The following is a 19324-nucleotide window of genomic DNA, read 5'->3' on the forward strand; positions in this document are numbered from 1 at the left end:
GCTTAAGTTTATTACAAGTAGCATTCCAGCCTTACAATCTGATTTCTGTTACTTAAGGCAATCACTGGAGCTACTTCTAACTTTGAACCTTGTAAATTAAAGCATCTCTTAAATTGCTTTACTTTTGAAGATTCAGTGTCTTGTGTGGCCTACAAGCTCAAAGAGAAGAGCATTTCAAGTCAGAGAGAGCCCCCTTGCCAAAATGCTTTTTTCTCTGCTGATAAAGTTGATGGTGACAGCAAAATCAAAATTTAAAAGAAACTCCTTTCTGAAGATTTTTAAAAAACGTTTTTCCTATTTATCCAGTTGGTATCCTATTTACAAGTCAATCTCCAACATCCTTGGAAGCTGATATTCTGGCATGGTAACAGAAAAATTCTAACAGTTGAGCAATAATTCCTCACTAAGAGAAGGAACATGACCATTATCATGACTGTAAAAACAGAGTAATATGTTTGGTCTTAAATACCCAAATAAGTGCCTTAAATACCCAAATAAGAGCTCAATAAACATTTGTTGAATGAATAAATGGATTCAGAGCCAGCCTTACTATTGTTTATAAATTGAAAGCATCAGTTTCCACAGATGGATGGAAAAGTATGTTAAATTTGAAAAAACAAAAAAACTTGCATCGAGGGGCCAGAACTGTGATACATCAACTACCCTGGTCTCTTCTGGGTCCACTCCAACTGCTGCAGAAGTAGGCGGAGGAGACGGGGGCTACTGTCAGGCACTGTCCTCTTGACTCGGCCTTTCTGGAGTTAAGGTTTCAAGCTCCTGGAGGGCAAGCACTCTACCTTGAACTTCGTGGTCCTAGCTCTGTGCTCTGCATACCGAATGTGCTCGTAAAAGTGGTCTGACAGGCAAAGTCCTCCATGACCTGCCTGCATTTTCACCTTGCAATCCTTCACATTTATACTTTCTTACTTTGCAGAGGTAGTGTGAGGACTGAGTAATAACACAGCACTTAAAGCATTTAACACACTACCTTGCACTCACACACAAAAGTGCTTGATCAATGGTAGTTGTTATCACCGTCATCTGGGGCTCTGTCTATGCCTCAAAGGTGGAGCTTAGTGTGCTGGGCTGTCAATACCTGTTGGTGCAAACAGCGTGCGTCCTGGGGGTGGACTCTTCATGTGTTTATCCTCAGCGCCTAGCTCAGTGTTCCCCCTGTAGCAGGCCCAGAAGCTGACTGCACGGATGGCAATCGAGATGCAAGCTTCAGGCCTGCCCCAACCCAGCCCACTGGGTCTCCCTGAAGAGTCATTTAAACTCTCTGGGCCTTGGTGACGTCTGTGGGTCCTTCTGGCCTGAAGAAGCCAGAAGACAAGGCTCACAGAAGCTCTCACAACAGTCACTGGCAGAACTGGAACTAGAAGGCTTTCATTCCCCCTTCATCACCAGGCACCTCACACATCACGTCTCCTTAATAACAGCTTGCCTAAATGTCATTGTCACTTTGTAATCCCCAAACCTGGTGGATTGCCGGCCACAAAGCATAAGCTCCTTGGGAGCGGTTTAGTCCCTCGGAAAAAAACATTGCCTATTTCAAGTAGAGAACAAAAGATGTAAATTCGATTACCTCAGTTAGAACAGACCAGCTTTAACAGAGTTAGCGTCTTGAGCTTTGGAAGAAATCACTTGGAAATCCTTGGTTCTGAGTCCTCCATTTCCTCCACATCTAGATCTAAAAAGAAGTAAAGCAAAAAGAATAATGTCTCATGACTAGGTGCCAGGACCGAACGTATCAGACACAAAAGTGACTTCCATCAGCATGTGGACTCAACACCTACTGTCAGTCCAGCACGGGGCAAAGCAAATGACATAGGTGATTTCATACAGTCCTCAAAACATAGGAGACATCCCCCCATTTTACAGCTACATCAAAAGAGGCTCTGAAAGGTCACAGAATCTGTTCAAGGTCACAGAGCTAGTCTATGTTAGACCTGGGACTTAAACACAGGTTCACCCCAGATTCCAAATCCTGGGTTATTAATCTGTAAATCAGGGTTTAAAAACTTTTTTGACAGTGACCCACCATTTTTTAAAATCATATTACATAAACTGAAAGTCCAAAGCCTGAAAACAACGCTTACTCTTGCACCCTGATATTTTCTATTCTTTTTTATATTGCATTATATATTCTATATCTTCAAAAAAAAAATCTGGTAGCAACCCACTATACTGATTTCACAATCCTCTAATGGGTCTCAATTCTTGCTAGAAAAACACTACCCTCAGAGATAGTACCTCACTTGAAGTTTCTCAGAAACCGCGGACCTAATCCTCCTGTGCTTTTTAACCATGAGAACCTGACCGAGTCGTTGAGCTTCATAATTAGGAGAAAAGTTTCTAACCTTTAAAATATGTCTAAGGCACCAAAATACGTATCATCCATTATGGATCCTTAGGAGAGAGATTTAATTTGGGCCAAAGTCCAGAATGGAATTAGTCACTTACCTATAGGAGAGAAGTTATAAAGTGGCACCGCAGACAGACTAAAACCTCAGGTGATTTATAATATATCCTGCAAAAAGTGGCTAACAGCGGGCGGTCATGTTGTACCAACAGTGGAGACCTAACAACTGCCGAAGTAGGAGGCTGAGATTGCAAAGCCCTGGGGGCAGGGCCCTGCCTTTGCACTTCCCATTCAATTCCAGGGGCTTTGGTGTTCAACCAAGGAAATCGTCAGGTTCCGGATGGGTCAGGACGGGGGTCCAAGTCGCGGTCCGAGGGAGGGGAGTTGCGACTGTCAGCGCCGTTCCCGAGCCTGCTGGACCGGAGCCCGTCACGTCCCCCGCCCTTGGGTGCGCGTTGGTCCCCGGACCCCCGCCCTTCAGCATAGCCTTGCAGATGGGCCACAGCTGCGGCGCAACGTGCCCGACTCCGCGGCTGGACCCCGACTCCCAGGGCGCAGGCCCGGGCGTCCGGGCACCTGCGGGCGCCGGGTCCCCGCAGCACCTCGGCTCTCCGGAGTCCGCGGAGCTCCCAGCCCCTCGCGAGCGTCCCCCGGCCGGGTTTTGAGGCTCCTTCCCGGGAAAGCAGGGGTCGGGCCGGCCTCGCCTCGCCCGCCCGCCCCGCACACGGCCCCTGCGCTGGCACTTACAGGGCTCGGCCGCTGCCCCGCGAGCGCGTTCCCCGGGGGTCCATGGCGCTTCCGGACCCGCGAGTCAGGCCGCGGCGTCTCGCAGCACCGCCCAGAAAATGGACGCCGGCGGCTCGGCTCGGCCGGCCCGGCCCGCCCCCGGCGCGGGGTTGGGGACGCCACCCGGCCGGGAAGAAGGCTCCTCGGCCTCAGCCGCGGGCCGGGCTCCGGGGCACCAACGAGCGAGCCCAGGCCCAGGCCTCGGGAGGACGGGGCAGGGCCGGGACGTGGGGGGCGGGGAACACACCTCGGCCCCGCAAAACCCCAAACCCAACCTGGACGCGACGGGAAAGGTGGGGGGACCCACGAGGGCCCCAGATGCCACCAAGGGGGCTGCGGCCTCAGCCGCTCTCCTCTCAGGAGATCCCAGAACCCGCCCCAAGGGCAACCATTTAGGGGTCTACGGCCACAAAACCTAGACCGTACCAGAACCAGCCCTGGGTTTGCAGACGGGTCTCCAGGTTCCGCATCCAGATCCCAGACAGCATCCAACCCCTGCCCGTTTAAGAGAGGCAGGTTTCAGAGTAAGTCAACTGCAGTTTTCATTTAAATTCTCAGGAATCGAGTGTCACCTGCGCTTTCCCATGGCTGACAGGAGATATCTAGACAGATTTTCCCAACGTGCTGTGAAAACTAGTTCGCGCAAAAAAGACCCAGGCCTCCTCCTGAAATCGCGCTGACTGCCTGCTATGCTAGACCTTTTCTCCAAAGATCCAGGGGACTGCTCATTGAAAAAGTATTTACTGAGGCCTGCCACAAACTCGCCTTATGGAGGAGCTAACAGCCTAGTTAGCTATATTGTAGAGGTTTTGTTTTCTTGTTTTCTACAAAACCATCCACCTTCTCTGCATTTTGGTGGTATGAGTCTTATTTTTAAAATTTTCTTTTGAAAAGATGCACTCCCAGGTTACAGTTTAAAAAGATAAGTCTGTTCTTTGCATGACTTAACATCCTGTTTTTAGTTTGGAATACAGCACTCTGCATCCTAGTTCCTGATCACGTTTTAAGATTGTGAACATTCTTACAGAAAACAAACCTATGGTTACCAAAGGGCAAACGTGGGGGTGGGGGCGGCAGGGATAAATCAGGAGCTTGGGATGAATATACACACATTACTGTAAGACAGATAAGCAACAAGGGACCTCCTGTATAGCAGAGACTCTACTCAATATTCTGTGATAACTATAAGAGAAAAGAATTGGAAAAAGAATGAATATATGTATATGTATAACTAAATTGCTTTGCTGTACCCCTGAAACTAACACAACATTGTAAGTCAACTATACTCCAATAAAATTTTTAAAAAGTCCCAATGTAAAAGGAAAAAAAGATTGTGATGATTCTGAGGAATAAAGTAGAATCCAATATTATATACAAAGTTGGTAAAACATTTTAATAATCAAGGAGAAATGTACTGACTTAAAGTCAAATTAAAGCATCATGTAATTTAAAAATAAAGACAGGGTTTTGAAGGCCGATAGGTTGGGCAACATGCACACACATGTACACTAGCAATTCCTAACTTCCTCAAAGCCAAGCGTCCTTTATTCTTTCTCTGTGGGTCACGTTCAAAAAGAGCTATTCCACTAAATTGCATTTATTAACTAATGATTCATCTTCCCACTAAAAAAACAACAACCCTGGCATGTTTTTGTGTATGCCATTGCCCATCAGAGCTTCAACCGAAACCTGAGCGAACCCATTGTTAATCATGGATTCCAAACTAAAGAAATCTCTGGTCTGACTGCAACTTTATGTGTTTCCACTGAGCCTTTGGTAAAACTGCTGCTGCTGCTGCTAAGTCGCTTCAGTCGTGTCCGACTCTGTGCGACCCCAGAGACGGCAGCCCACCAGGCTCCCCTATCCCTGGGATTCTCCAGGCAAGAACACTGGAGTGGGTTGCCATTTCCTTCTCCATTTGGGAAAACTAGGCATGGGGATTAGGAACCTCAGGTTGGGAAGTGCAAGCATGAGGTATTGCTCTCCATGCTGCCCTGCTGCGACTGGAGGTGAGAGGGTGGCACAGCTAGGCAGTTTGGCCTTTGGATTCTGCCTGCTTGGGTTTAAAGCCTAGCTTTGTCATTTACGAGGCTACTCACTGACTTTAGGTAAGCTACTTAACCTCCCTGAGCCTCAGCTTGCTCATCTGTAAAATGGGGCTGATTTTAATATTACACTTACCTCATAGGGCTTTTTGATAGTTAAATGGGATAATACGTGTGAAGCATCTGCATTATGCTTGTTGGTGCTGGAAGTCAAGTATTCAGAGTTCTAAGTTTCTACCATCCAAGCAGTAAGAATCATAGTTCCCAGGTGTAAAGCAACTTTTATGCCCTAGAAAATTTCCATGGGTAAGCTCCCAGGGTCACATGCTGAGTGACATAAAGGGATTTAAATACAGGTCTGACTGTACACTCCACTTTCTGTGCTGCTAACATGTTCCCCGTGGTACCTTGTCAACAGCTTGTTAAGGTTGAAATCAGCTCTGGCTTTCCTAAGAGGCTTAGCAAGTGAATGGCTCCTTACATCCACTTGCAAATTCACAAACAGTGGCATTTCTTTCTCATTAGGGCCAAATGTTTCTCCAGAAGTGAGTAGATTTCCCCCAAATTGTTATTAATAACTAAAATATCACAGCAACAGTTTTAAACACTGCAGCCTAAAACTTACATAATCATCCTGTCCTTCAAAATTTTCCACCCTTCCTCATAACCAGTTACATATTCTCTCTCTTAATCATTCTTCTGAGTATGGGGAACTATCTGGAAATTTCCAAGAATGTCCCAATTTGTTATAATATTCATTCTTTTCTATAAAGATTTATTCCTTTCAAAGCAACTAAGTATGATATATTTTTATATCTTTATAATACTTTTCATTTCAGTGTATTAGCAAATAAGAAAAAAATATCCTAAGACTTTTAAGTCTTAAATTTCTACTATTAGTAGTTCTTCACCATCTCCCCAGCATGGCTCCTGATCCTTTTCTAGTGGCCTTTTGTAGGAAGTTTTCCTTGTTTTCTACCTCATTTTGTTTAATCCCCACATGATTTCTGTTATGCTACAACTGCCTGTTTGAGCTTTCTGATTTAAGATTCTTGGCCAATTTACTGCCCCCCTTCTTTCTCTTTTTTAATGTTTCCATATTCTCATCACATATAAAAAGTCTAAAGCATGTCTCATAAACCCACTTGCTTCCTTTGTTTTCCACCATGGGTTAGGAATCCGTTAAGTCATTCCGCCTCCCATTCTTCCTGTACTCTGTTAATTTATTGTTTTATTTCTCTCTTCCCCTCATCCTGGGCACTCACCAGGTTCTATCACTTGGCTTCCTCTTCTATAGCTGCTTCTCTCTTTCCCTTCAGGCATTTTAAGAAAGTCCCTGTCCAAATCTATAATCCCCGCCACATTTCTGAAAGGCCTCTTGTGATGTCATGTTGAGAAGTCTACCAAAGTCCTTGCAGAGGTAGGGTGTGGACAGGGGTGGCAGCTCCCCACCCCTGGGAGCCAGGCAGGAAGAAGTAGGAACTGGGGCCTAGAGGGTCATTCATGTCCCACCTAAGTGGGGAGTGGGGGTGTCACTCCCCAGCCCCAGACTCATTGTTGTCAGATGAGAATGCCAGATCTGCAGAGTTTTCCAATGGAGCCCAAAGCAGGATTTTTATATAAAATATATAAAATGTTGACCACATTAAAAAAAGAAAATGAATTTGTATCTGATCAAGCCTTTAGCTGTAACTCTAATTTACAGAAAACCTCTGAGACGGAGGAACATGTAAAACAGCATGAAGGAATGCAATCTCAAATTTCTGACTGTGGGAAACTATGAGTCAGACAAATTGTTTCTTCAACAAAATTTTTATGATGATAGCAAGGATGACAGGAAGAGAGGGAAGGAAATCTATTGGTTAAATAAAATTTAAGGAAATATTAATTGCAGTATGAACCTTATTTAGAATTGTGCTTTGAGCACTTTTTTTTTTAATGACCTAACTGGACAGATTTGAATGCTGACTGTGATATTAGCAAAGAATTATTGTTATTTGTTGATATGATAATGATACTGTGGTTATTTTTCTTTTTTACTAGTTGACATTTTTCATGTATTTTTTTAGTATTCCACATTTTAAAAACTTTTTATTTAGACCTGTTTCAAAGTCATGGAAGACTTATTAGAGCAGTACCAAAAAACCCTATGTATATCACACCTATATCTACCTTTTTATCTATTTTTTTCTTGATTCATTTGTAAGTTGCAAATATTATTATTTATTGTAATAATTATTTATAAATATATAATAAAATATAATGTTATATATTATAAATATATAATAAATAATTTATTGTAATAATTATTGTAATAATTGTCATAATAATATTGTAAGTTGCAAATAATATTATTGCAAATAATAATAATATTATTATTATTCTATACCTAAATACTTTAGCATTTATTTCCTTTAAAAAAGTCTTCTCTCTTAGTATCTTTATCTTTTAGAGACTCATACTGATAGATGGGGAAACAGTGGAAACAGTGTGAGACTTTATTTTTCTGGGCTCCAAAATCACTGTAGATGGTGACTGCAGCCATGAAATTAAAAGACGCTTACTCCTTGGAAGGAAAGTTATGACCAACCTAGACAGCATATTAAAAAGCAGAGACATTACTTTGCCAACAAAGGTCCGTCTAGTCAAGGCTATGGTTTTTCCAGTGGTCATGTATGGATGTGAGAGTTGGACTGTGAAGAAAGCTGAGCGCCGAAGAATTGATGCTTTTGAATTGTGGTGTTGGAGAAGACTCTTGAGGGTCCCTTGGACTGCAAGAAGGTCCAACCAGTCCATCCTAAAGGAGATCAGTCCTGGGTGTTCATTGGAAGGACTGATGCTGAAGCTGAAACTCCAATACTTTGGCCACATCATGAGAAGAGTTGACTCACTGGAAAAGACCCTGATGCTGAGAAAGTAGAGGGCAGGAGGAGAAGGGGACAACAGAGGATGAGATGGCTGGATGGCATCACCGACTTGATGGACATGAGTTTGAGTAAACTCTGGGAGTTGGTGATGGACAGGGAGGCCTGGCATGCTGCAATTCATGGGGTTGCAAAGAGTCGGACACGACTGAGCGAATGAACTGAACTGAACTGAACTAAAGTATTTAGAGATAAAGCAATGTGATCTGGAATTTGCTTTAAAATAATACAGATGAGGATTTACATGAAACAAGATTGGCTAGTTATTGAGAATTGTTGAAACTGAGCCATGACTATACAGGATTTCATTGAAGTAGTTTTTCCATATTGTACACATGTTTAAGATTTTCATAATAAAGTTTTAAAAGATTGTTAATGAAAGACTTTAAAGTGATATGCCATGCTTACGGTATAGTAAGTAAATAAAAAGATATGAAATTGCCTATAAAAATATTATCTCAACTATTAAAAAAATCAATGGGCATAGATAAAGGGCTAAAAGAATGCATGTCAAGCTGGTAACATTCCAAATTATTTCAAAGTAAGTATATATTACTTTTATAATTAGAAGGAAAAAGAGTAATATAGTTCAAAAAACAGAAAACAAAGTTGGCAATGGATTCAATTAAAACTATTGTTAGAAGTCAAACAAAGCACATATGTAGGTTGGACTGACCAGTGGGCCCCCAGTTTGCAGCTTTTGACTTAGGAAATGAGTCCACAAAACTGCATCCTACAGGCCAATTTCACCTGCCAACTGTTTTTGTATAACCTACAAGCTAAAGATGGTTTCAACATCTTTAAATGATTGAAAAAAAAAACAACAAAAGAAAAACAATATTTCATGACATGAAAAGTTACATGAAAATCAAATTTCATTGCCCATAAGTGAAATTTTATTGGGACACAGCCATAGCTGTTCATTTCTGTATCTATGACAGTACATACATTATATATAATTCATATTATATATTAGTATATTTTAAATTTCATCAATAGTTTGTGAAAAATTGTTTTCTTTGTTGTTATATAAATATGCAGATAACATCCTCGGTTTTGCCTCCACTCACAGAGCTAAAATACTTACTATCTGGCCCTTTACAGAAAAAGTCTGCCAATCTCTGGTTTAGAAGCGGGCTTCCCATGTGACCTAAAAGTGTCTTGATTTAGCAGAAAGAGTACTGGACTAGGAGTTAAGCGAGGCCACTTAACTCTCTGAGTGACCTAGAGAAGTCACACCTTCTCTGGGCCACAGTTCTCTCAATACGACCGAATAAAGTGAACCTACCATTCCCACAGCAACTGAAGTCTGGGGTTCATGTTCCCATAAGAGCTGAGCAAGAAGTACAGGACGATGGCAGCACTATGTGCTGATGCGCCAGCCATGGGCAGTGCTTCTGGAGACCACGGAACTCAAACAATCAGAATCTCCACTGCGGGTGGCTTAATGGGCACTCAGAGCAGGGCGTGGATAGGTGGGTGAAGAGCAAGGAAAGAGGATTTGTGAGCTTCAGAAGCTGAGCTGCATGCCTGCTGAGGGCAACATGACTTTGGGCAAAAGAGTTTCTAAAATTTTCCATGCATCTAAGGCCATGGAATTCTCCAGGCAAGAATCCTGGAGTGGGCAGCCTTTCCCTTCTCCAGGGGATCTTCCTGACCCAAAGGTTCAAAGTTGAGTCTCCCACATTTCAGGCAGATTCTTTACCATCTGAGCCACCAGGGAAGCCACCTAAAACGCATATTTTGGGTCTATCTCCAGGCTGAGCTTTGTGGAAAACGAAAAGAATTGGTGACAACACATGTAAAAATCTGCCCATTTAAAATTTAGTCCAGATCCAGTCAAGGGACAGTGGCAGGGCTAGGGGTGGTCCCAGCATGAAAATAGGAGCCTTGGGACAGAGACTTTCTAGATCCTGGGATAAATCACCCTTAGTGAGGCCAATCTGTAGGCTCTTTGTCACAGACACGGTGGGACAGTGGAGCCCCAAGGCCAACATCATGACTGAAGCCAGACAGAACATGGGAGCACCCAGCCTATACACAGCCTGCACCTCAGGGGCTCTCCCAGCCTCTTTTTACTTCTTGCAACCCCTCCTACTCTTTCTCCTGTGCCCAGCAACCCCAGCTTCAGGGTGCGGCACAGCAGCCTGCCTCCTGACTGCCCGCTTTGTTCCCTCTTCCTGATTTCCCGCACCCCCCTCCCCACCTCCTTGCTGCCCTCTCGGTCTGCAGTCCTTCCATCTCTCCACTTTGCCCCGCAGATGACCATCCCACTCGCTTTCACATCGTTTCCCCGATACCTTGCATTTTCTAATCTTTCAGTGTAACCCCTCTGTTTCCCTACTACAGGTCCGCTACTTCCCTTCCACAGCTCAAGAAACAAGAGAAAAGGGGAAAAAAAATTACAAGGGCACTGCCCTTCTGGGATTTAACCACATTCTCAGCTGGTGGCTTTTGTTTTCTCGTCTCACTGGCTTGTAAGGCCCTCGGGGCAGGGACACCACGTCATGCTCGGCGCTGGGGAAGATGGGCAGGACTGTGAGGCCTTAATTAGAGCAAGGCCTCAGACAGGGTAGAAGATTTCAGCAGGCAAAAAAAAAAAAAAAAAAAAAAAAAAGGAATTTCAAAATATCTATTTGGCAGCAATGACCACAGGGTAAGGAAGAGGTTTATTTAATCATATAAAGAAAATCATGAAAACTTCACAGCTTTTTATGAACACAGAAAAAAAATATTTATACTGGCATTTGAAAAACAAAATTGAACCAGAAAACAAACTTCCTCCATAGGCCAAATATAGTGACTGTAGACACAAATGCTAGTCTCGAACCCTGAACTAGAACAGCTGCAGAAGCAAGAAAACCATTAAAGGAAAAGATGCAAAACGAATCACAAGATCAAAAGAGCTATTTTCTGGTCAATGAGATGTTTGGGCCATGGCAGTGTCATGCTGGGCTCACCTAACAAAGATAAGGGCTTTGGCAACTGGTCTTTGATTTACCTGCTTCCCACAGAAGTAGAACAGGGCTTCAAGGAGACCCCCCACGACCTATCAGGGAAGGTAAAAAAAGCAGAAACATCTTGCCTGAATCACAAATTCAATTTTTTTGCATTCAAGGGCTTCTCAACTTAACATCTGCTCATGAATGCGAAAGAGTGGCAGCCCTTATGGAGGTCACCTGGCAAGGCAGGCAGACCAGCTTGGAGCAGGGCAGCCAGACATACGGTGGCTTATTAGGAGCCAAGACATTTTGGGAAGGTGACCGAGGATAAGACACAGAGTCCCGGGGAAGAACCATCCTTGCCATCGGTTGCAATGCCCCCAAAGTGAAGGCTGACCTCCAGGAAACAGTATAAAAGGCCACTAAGAGAATAGCATGCCATTCATTTCTTTTTGAAACAGAGAGGGCGTACAATTGTACCTGTCCATACAATGCCCTAGCTTTGTACACAAACCTGGACATGAGCTTCATAGGGAGTTTTATGTCACATTTCTATTCTGTTTGGGGGGCAGTGGTCTCTGTCACATAGGAGATGCTCAACAAATACTTGAAGAAGTGAACTGACTTGGTGAAGCCCCCTCCCACTCACCCCTACCCCCACTGATGAACAATAGTTTACTCCAAAGGGCTAGAACATTCTTCAGTGCAGTGGAATGTTTCATGGCTGGTCAAATCCAAACAAAGTGGACTGAGTCAGGCCACTTCTAACTTCTGATAAGCAAAGCCCGATAAATTGTGAATCAATTATAGAAAGGGCTTTTGAAACATTCAGAAGACTTTGAAGGGCCTTGTTTCTAACTTGCAGAGCAAACCTATCCCTTTGTTCTTGGAGCTTCTTTAGCAGATGAACCTAAAAGGCACAAAAGATTTCTGGTTCTGAAGAATTTCCTTAGCATTATTTGTTCAAATAGAGAAAGATCAGTCCAAGCAGCAAAGTCTTTAGAAAGCCACCAACAAACAAGCAAAGAGTTCTGCAGAAACTGAAGCATTTGAGGCGTTAGAGGACAAAGGCAATTTACTGGCAAGATGGGACAGACCCTTCCACTTCTTGCCTTTGAAAAAAAAAAAATTAAAGGAAGTGGCTCTCTCAATGTTTTGCCATGAGTCAAAGTTCTGGAGTTCTTAAGAAAAACAAAGCAAGAGGCTTCCCAGAAATTTCCTCGCTCCAGGATTCCTTTCTTTTGCGGATTTCTTGGGTTAAACTGAACCTGTGCCTGAATTTCACCACCACCTAGGACTGCAATGTTCAGAGCTTCACTGCATCTTTGGAGCAGGGCTGTGGTGAGGCTGGGCCAAAGGCAATACCTCTGATGGCACCAAGTTCTGGGAATTTGGGAGTCTGGGCCACTGTCTCACTGCAGGGGCAGCTTACCTAAGCCAGGCTCAACCCACGAAGTCTCAGACATGACTCTGATACAATGGCAGTAACTCATTAGAAAGGAAAGTTTGCGGTGTAAGCATGAACAACTCTCCGCCTGGTAATGCTCTCCATCAGATCTTCACCTGTCTGGATCCATCTCACCATCGAGGTTTTCACCTAAATACCATCTCCTACAATGCTTTGCCTGGCCAACCCTTCTCAAGTGGCTCTTCTCCTCCCAAAAAGATACCCTCGCTTTTTAAAACTTTATCTTCTCTTTCTTACTTGCACTTGTCTTCTATAATTATTTGTTTACATATTTATTTTTGTGCCCCTGGCCCCCCACCCCTCCACCACACTAGGGGTGGGTCTATGAGAGGCAGGCCCAGATCTCTCTTGTTCGTTACTCTATTTCTAGCCTCCGGAATATGACTGGTAGGTAGTAGGTACTCAATATGTGTGTTGAATGTTTAATTACCAAAAAAGCTGTGAAGGATAGCATTTCCCATGGAAGGGAGCTGCTAGAATGAACCATATGGTACCAGGAACTCAAAGGCATCATGTATCAAAAAGAAAAGTGCTAGACCATTTTCAAGATTCATCTCCCCATATCAACCAGCCCTAAGATGTGGTCTGGGTACTCAGACCCTCTATGGGGGGAATCCATGGAAATCATTGACCTAGATCAACATCACTGTAGCAGCAAGAGATGCAATCTTGGTATTCTCACCGAGTTAAGGCTTGGGAAAAAAATCCTGTTCTCTAAAATAGTAACAATAATAATAATAATAATAATATTAGATAATAATGATATATTATTTGATGATAATAATTATCAAATCTTATTATTATTATAAGATTTGAGAATTGTAGACTCCAAATCATTCAGGTAGAAACCCACAGGTTCATCTGTTTCGTTTTGGTGGGAGCCAAGCAGTTGTTCGCACATTCTTTCTGTCGCACCTGCCTTGGCCTGCCCGGCGTAAGCACCTTAGCCAAAAAGTGTAAATGGGTGAAGCACTGCCTTTTCAACAATGAGCAGGAATAAGTATGATTCTCTACAATTGGCAGGAAGTGTTTTTGGCTAATTTAGAAAATCCAATGATAATTGTAAATGGTTAAGTTTAGAAAAGCTTTGTGTTTGGTAAACATTTCTGTGAAATATGAAGGCAAAGCATTAAGGCAAAACACACAAAGGAATAAATAATAATTATTCTTCCACTCACTGTTCTATTTATTACAATGACAATGATACAATATACTTCCCACCAGTCTTATTTGGCTTTCAAGGTCCTTGACTTGTGTTTCAAATTCTTTTAGGAGAGACCAAGAGCAAAGAATGAAAATTGCCAGAAAAAAAAATCATGAGGTATGAAAATCTACAAGATGACGCAACCATGCTTGAGTTAAAAACAAAAGGATCGACATTTTACAGAGAAGTAATACACTGTTGAATCTCTCTGGCATTCAGTTGGAGGGTAAAACAATTCCATTGAATCCATCTAATCTTGTGATTAAGATTCAAATGGTTTCAAAATGATTAATTTGTACCAGCCTATCAAAATAGAAGACATTGAGTTGTAATCTTTCTGAACAGCAATAGTGTTTTAATTACAAATGCCAGGCTCATTATTTTCTCAAGAGCAAATGACGATTAGCCTAGTCCTACTGCAACTGTTAATGCTGCTGATGCTAAAATAAATAGGCAATATGGAATCAGGGCTCTGACATTTCCCTTCAGTTTACGATCTTCTGATTGATGCTATATGCAAAATGTACTTAGTCATTTTAAGTCACAGGCAAGCAGGAAAATGGCTCCCAAACAGCAAAAAAAAAAAAAAAAAAAGAAAAGAAAAGGAGGGGGAAAAAAGATGTTACAGGAAGAATATTTCATGGCAAGCCCACAGAACAAAATCACTGTGAGCTGAATCGTGTTCTAATACAATTGAACCAGAGAAAAGCTCCAAGCAAGATATTTAAGTTGGCCTCAAAACAACAACAACACAACAACAACAAATCTTTAGTCCACTAGAGGTTTGATTTTACAGACAGTGCTTTGGGATATTAGACAAACTGCTAGGATAAAGCAACTATTTACACAGATGGTTGTGCATCTCAACGTTCTACACGTTGGAGCAAACCTCAGGGAGGTTTTGGGTTTAGCAGCATCTTCCTCCTAACACACCTACAAAGACATTTCTCACAGAGACTCAGTATGCACTTATTGTGGGGGTGGGCTCAGGTTTGGGTCTGTCTCTACCGATAGCTCAGAGGTTACCTATGGAGGGATCAGGCAGAACAAGAGCATAAGCATTTTCTGATTCTGAGAATTTCTGAGATACCTTTTGTTTCAGTGGCGCTGGTGAACTCGTGATAATGAAACTACACCTTTGCACACAAGCCTTGACCAGCATTCTGGAGCACGTTACAAAGAAAAAACCTTAATTTTGAAAGTACTGAGCACAAAGGAGGAAACAAAAAGCTCTTACTATGCAAGGTTTCTCTCTATGTACAGAATTATGGCTTAATTTTTAAGGCATGAAGACCGCATTTTAAAACGTCTAAAACCAGTTCAGACTCTCCAAGAGAGGAAAAGAACTGCAAAATTTTCATGAAACATTTGGTTTTTCTTAAGACAATCTTTTGCATATCTGTTACTGCATTTTTAAATAAGATGTGGTTACTAAGGAAACAAGTTCTGGCCCAGTGTTAATTTGAAACCAAAATATATTTGAGAAGTTAAGCTCAAAGGAAAGAACCCATGAAATAATTTTGAAAAGTGCCAGAATTTGGTACTTACAGAACCACAGCTGTATGGTCTGCAATGAACCATTCTAGGGACTCTTTTATTCAGTGAAGCTCTCTTTCTTCTAACAGAGTCATCTATATTTAATATTTCCCCCTTTAAAAATTATAATTCCTTGTCTCCCCAAATAACAGATATATAAATAATGAACTTATTCTTGTGTATCATTTAAAATTGATTTTGGAAGCATCTAAGTTTTTATCTTCATCTTTCATATAACACGTTTAAAGACCGCTTCTTAAAATTTAAATATTCTAAATGTTTCTTATTAAGCTTGTTTGCGCTGTTCGAAATTATCTCCAGAAACCCATTTATTTTTAGTTTCAAGCTAACATGGAGCTGAATCCACAGACTTTTCAAAAAATTCTTTTGTTGTCTGATGGCGCCACACCTATCATATATATGATTTTTTAAAAGGAATCATCTCACTTTTATAGCAGAATCATCTTAGAAGTTTATAAAAGTTATATATTTATATAGAATCTGAATAGGAAAGGCCATCCAAGTGAATACCCCCACCTCACAATTACAACTGTCTTATTTAATTTTTGTTTTAAAAGTCATATTTTAATCTAATATTCTTGCTACATGGCTCAAAAAAAATCTATAAAACATGCAAATTTCAACCTACCTGTATTGTATCACTTAATGCAGTGCTAGCATGACAAGACACTCAGCCATTTTTATGTAAAGCGATGGAGACCCACTGATTTCTCCGTCTTCTTGCTCTCAAGTTTTAGATGCAATTCTCACACACACACAAAACCATACGCAGAACAGCTTGAATGTACTGTGATCACGAGAACTGAATTTATCAACAGGAAAACAGGTTTGAAAAAACAAGTTTCTCATCCAAGGTTTTTCTGAGGCTGCAACCAAGGAGGTAGTGTGTTGAATTTTTTTCCCTTCCTCCTCTGAGAGTTCAAAGCCCGGAGCTGACCACTGCAAAGGCCACTGTTACATTTGCTGAAAATCAAACCACTGATACCAGCACTGAAAATACGAATTCAAGAACCAAGTTGCTTGCACACCATGGAGTGCATCAGAGTTAAAAATAGATTCCACCTTGCCTTCTACCTGCATAATAAACATGTAAGTTTCAAGTGTTTAATTTGATATTCACATTAATTAACAATACAACATACATTATTTAAAAGACAGCAAATGCAAGAAGAAAGGGGAGACACCATCTGGTAGCAGAGTTTAGTTGTTGTTTTTGTTTTTAGGGTTTTTTTTTTTTTTGGCTTTGTTAAAAAAAAAAAAAAAAGGTAAAAATCTATTTTGAATGTGATGAAAAGCAAACATCCAGAAGCAAATGAATCGGAACTGAAAGGTGATGCTGAAATAGCTAAGGCTGTAATGAGGCAAAAACAAGTCTTCGCTACCAGATGATATGGCATCCCGAGCATTTACATACTCACATCTGAAATACTAGGCAACGTGTAATGAATTCTCTACACAGCATGCACACACAGCACAAGCACGGCTAATCCTGCCTGCCATCTTAGGCTCGCAGAAGCCAGATACGCACTGCATGCAGCACACGAGCTCTGGGGAAGGAGGAGGCAGGGGACAGCTCACCTTAAATGCGGTATCTGATTAATGTTGTAAGTGACATTGCATATCAGCCTCAGAGTCTTGGTTCAACTGAGTAGGAGGGAACAAAGAAAAATGTCATCAACTGGTGATGCAAGATGAGCCCAATCACTAAACACTGTTTAGCAAACTCCAAATTCTGCAACCAGGCAGTAGAAGGCATTTCATACAGTTCAGCAGAGCTGCTGCACAATGACTGGGTCCTTCTGCTTCTGAGAATCAAACGGTCCTTTTTGCTAAGGAAGAAAATAAGCTGGAACGAACACTGTCATATCTTCTTCTTGAAGAAAGCTTTCAATACAGTATGTATCTGGCTCGGGATGCATTTTATAGACTGTTGATTTCATAGAATTGCTAGCAAACAACAACAACAAAAACAAACCTTTTAAAGCTATTGTAAAGTAAAGAGTCGTAGCATTTCTAGACTATTTTTCAGAATCCTAACTGGTGCCGGCAGGCTTGTAGAAGAATGCATGATCAGCTGTCTGTATCCGTGCTATAACCTCTAACCACAAGTCGTGTAAATGTATTCAGCTAAATGTATCTGCAGTACAGAACAGCAGATACCTCCTCATCAGAATGGTATGAAAATGTGAATGAATTTGCTTAAACTTAGAAGCAGAATAAAAGCAGTTACAGAAAGATAAATTAACGATGAGTTCCTTTGGATGTCTAGCTGACCATCATGAACGATAAAAGCTGTCCTTAGGACACTGACCTAAATAATGTTAAGTCTTGCAACAGCACACTGTACTTGCTCAGAATCTGGGAAATGTAAAATGATTTTTCTCCTTTTTCCCCCCTCCAAAAGCTAAATTGTCGAGTAACAAGCCATTCACAGGAATGCCAAGAGGCTTTGTGTGTATGTATCATGCAAACTGTAAGGGAAGAAATGGTGTTGAGCTGACAGTCGATGTTTCTTTGTTTTACTTTGAGGCTTATCTTAGCTATGCTCCCACGATGACATTGACATCATGGAGGTCAGAGCTGACACTGGGGTGCTATCCGTTTTATGAGTGAAATGTTTTCCGAAAATTAAATCTCATCTACTCAAACACCGAATTTCATGTCTTCTTCAATATCCCCTCCCTAACCCCGCTGCTCAAGATTGATGGGCTTTACTTTGGCTGTATGTAATAAATCGGAATCACCTTCCGTAGAGGCTCTGATACATAATTGTAGGAATTAAATTTTTAAAGAAAAAACCTTCAAGAATCCTTAGGCATTCCCTTTCAGTCTTTCATATCAACACACACACACAATTGAAGCTCAAATTGCAGTGAAATGTTTAACATGTGGAACAAAAAATGTGGAAAGAGCTGCTTATTCAGGATTTTGAAGAAATGCCTAATAAGCAAAGACTGTTTTGCTACAAAACCAGTGTCACCATGTTCCCAAAGAGAGGAAAACAGCATAGCCTGCTAGAAAAATTTCCTCCAGATCCTGCCGGCAGGTAAAAAATCAGAAAAGCATTTCATTTATCATGCTGTAAAAAACATGAAGTCTTTTATTTTTAAGGAAATAGACCGGATTCTTTTCTACTCTTTCTTCAGCTACAAAGAAACCATACCCACCCCCACCCTTAGATCCTGGATGTAAGCCAACATTTTCATAAAATGCTATGAGACTGATTTTGAGTATATAATACTATGTTTTTCTTCCTCGTATTTCTCCAAAAGTCTTTAATTGCCTATTACATCACTAAATATGCTAACGTTCATTAATTTCAACATGTGCAAAAATGAATCCATCTTTTCTGGGGTTGCCTCTATTTTCTGTAAGGACTGACTGCAAATAAACAGATCAGCAAAACATTCCAGTCCCCCAGAATTTTTTTAAAGGAGAAAATGTATTTGAACATCTTAACCTAGGTACTAGGTTTCACTATCAGATCCTTTGTTTCTAACTCTCGTTCTGTCTCCTTCCACAGCACCCAAGCGATTTTTAGCTCAATGTATGGAAAGTGCCCAACCTACCTCTAACCTGTACTCTGAGTCGGGCTGGCCAGATGGTCGGTCATACCTGAACCACACTGAGTCCTCTTCTCTTTGGAGCACATTTCTCTCCCACAACTATTCCAGAAATAAACGTGGCTTTAACGGAAATAGTAGCTTCTGGTCTAATACCAATGGTGGAGCCATCTTCCCCACCCCCACAGCATTGCTCTATGAGCTCTGGTTAGCACTGACAGGGACAGAAAATTAGAATGGAGTGTCCTTAGGCTAATTCCTTCTTTACTATGGCAGTTGAGAATTAGACTATAGCGCTCAGTTACAAGGTACCAGTTTAATGTATGGTCATCTATAAAGCAGAGTCCTGGGAGTGGGGTTGGAGAAGGTTGAACCGAAAACCTAGGCATGTGATGCTCTTGGTGTCTGTCCAGATATTCCTCAGCAATAACTCAGACATTCACATTAAAATACTCACAAATTATCATGGAAGC

The 19324-nt window shown here is 41.6% G+C and overlaps 1 protein-coding gene across 17 annotated transcripts in view; it reads right to left on the reverse strand.

Annotated features, from left to right (window-relative positions):
• Positions 1–19324, reverse strand: part of ZBTB38 (zinc finger and BTB domain containing 38) — a 128410-nt gene that overhangs the window by 90605 nt on the left and 18481 nt on the right. For 5 of the 17 annotated variants that reach the window (XM_025290819.3, XM_006078034.4, XR_006552677.2 and 2 more), the window contains exons 3-4: positions 16867–16932; positions 1586–1690 (exon numbers count right to left, since the gene is read on the reverse strand). The gene's annotated coding sequence lies outside the window, so the exon portion shown is untranslated. The other 12 variants (XM_006078037.4, XM_044946478.2, XM_044946502.2 and 9 more) reach the window with 9 other exon arrangements.

This window comes from Bubalus bubalis, chromosome 1 (genome assembly GCF_019923935.1).
Source record: "Bubalus bubalis isolate 160015118507 breed Murrah chromosome 1, NDDB_SH_1, whole genome shotgun sequence".
Classification (NCBI taxonomy): Eukaryota; Metazoa; Chordata; class Mammalia; order Artiodactyla; family Bovidae; genus Bubalus; species Bubalus bubalis.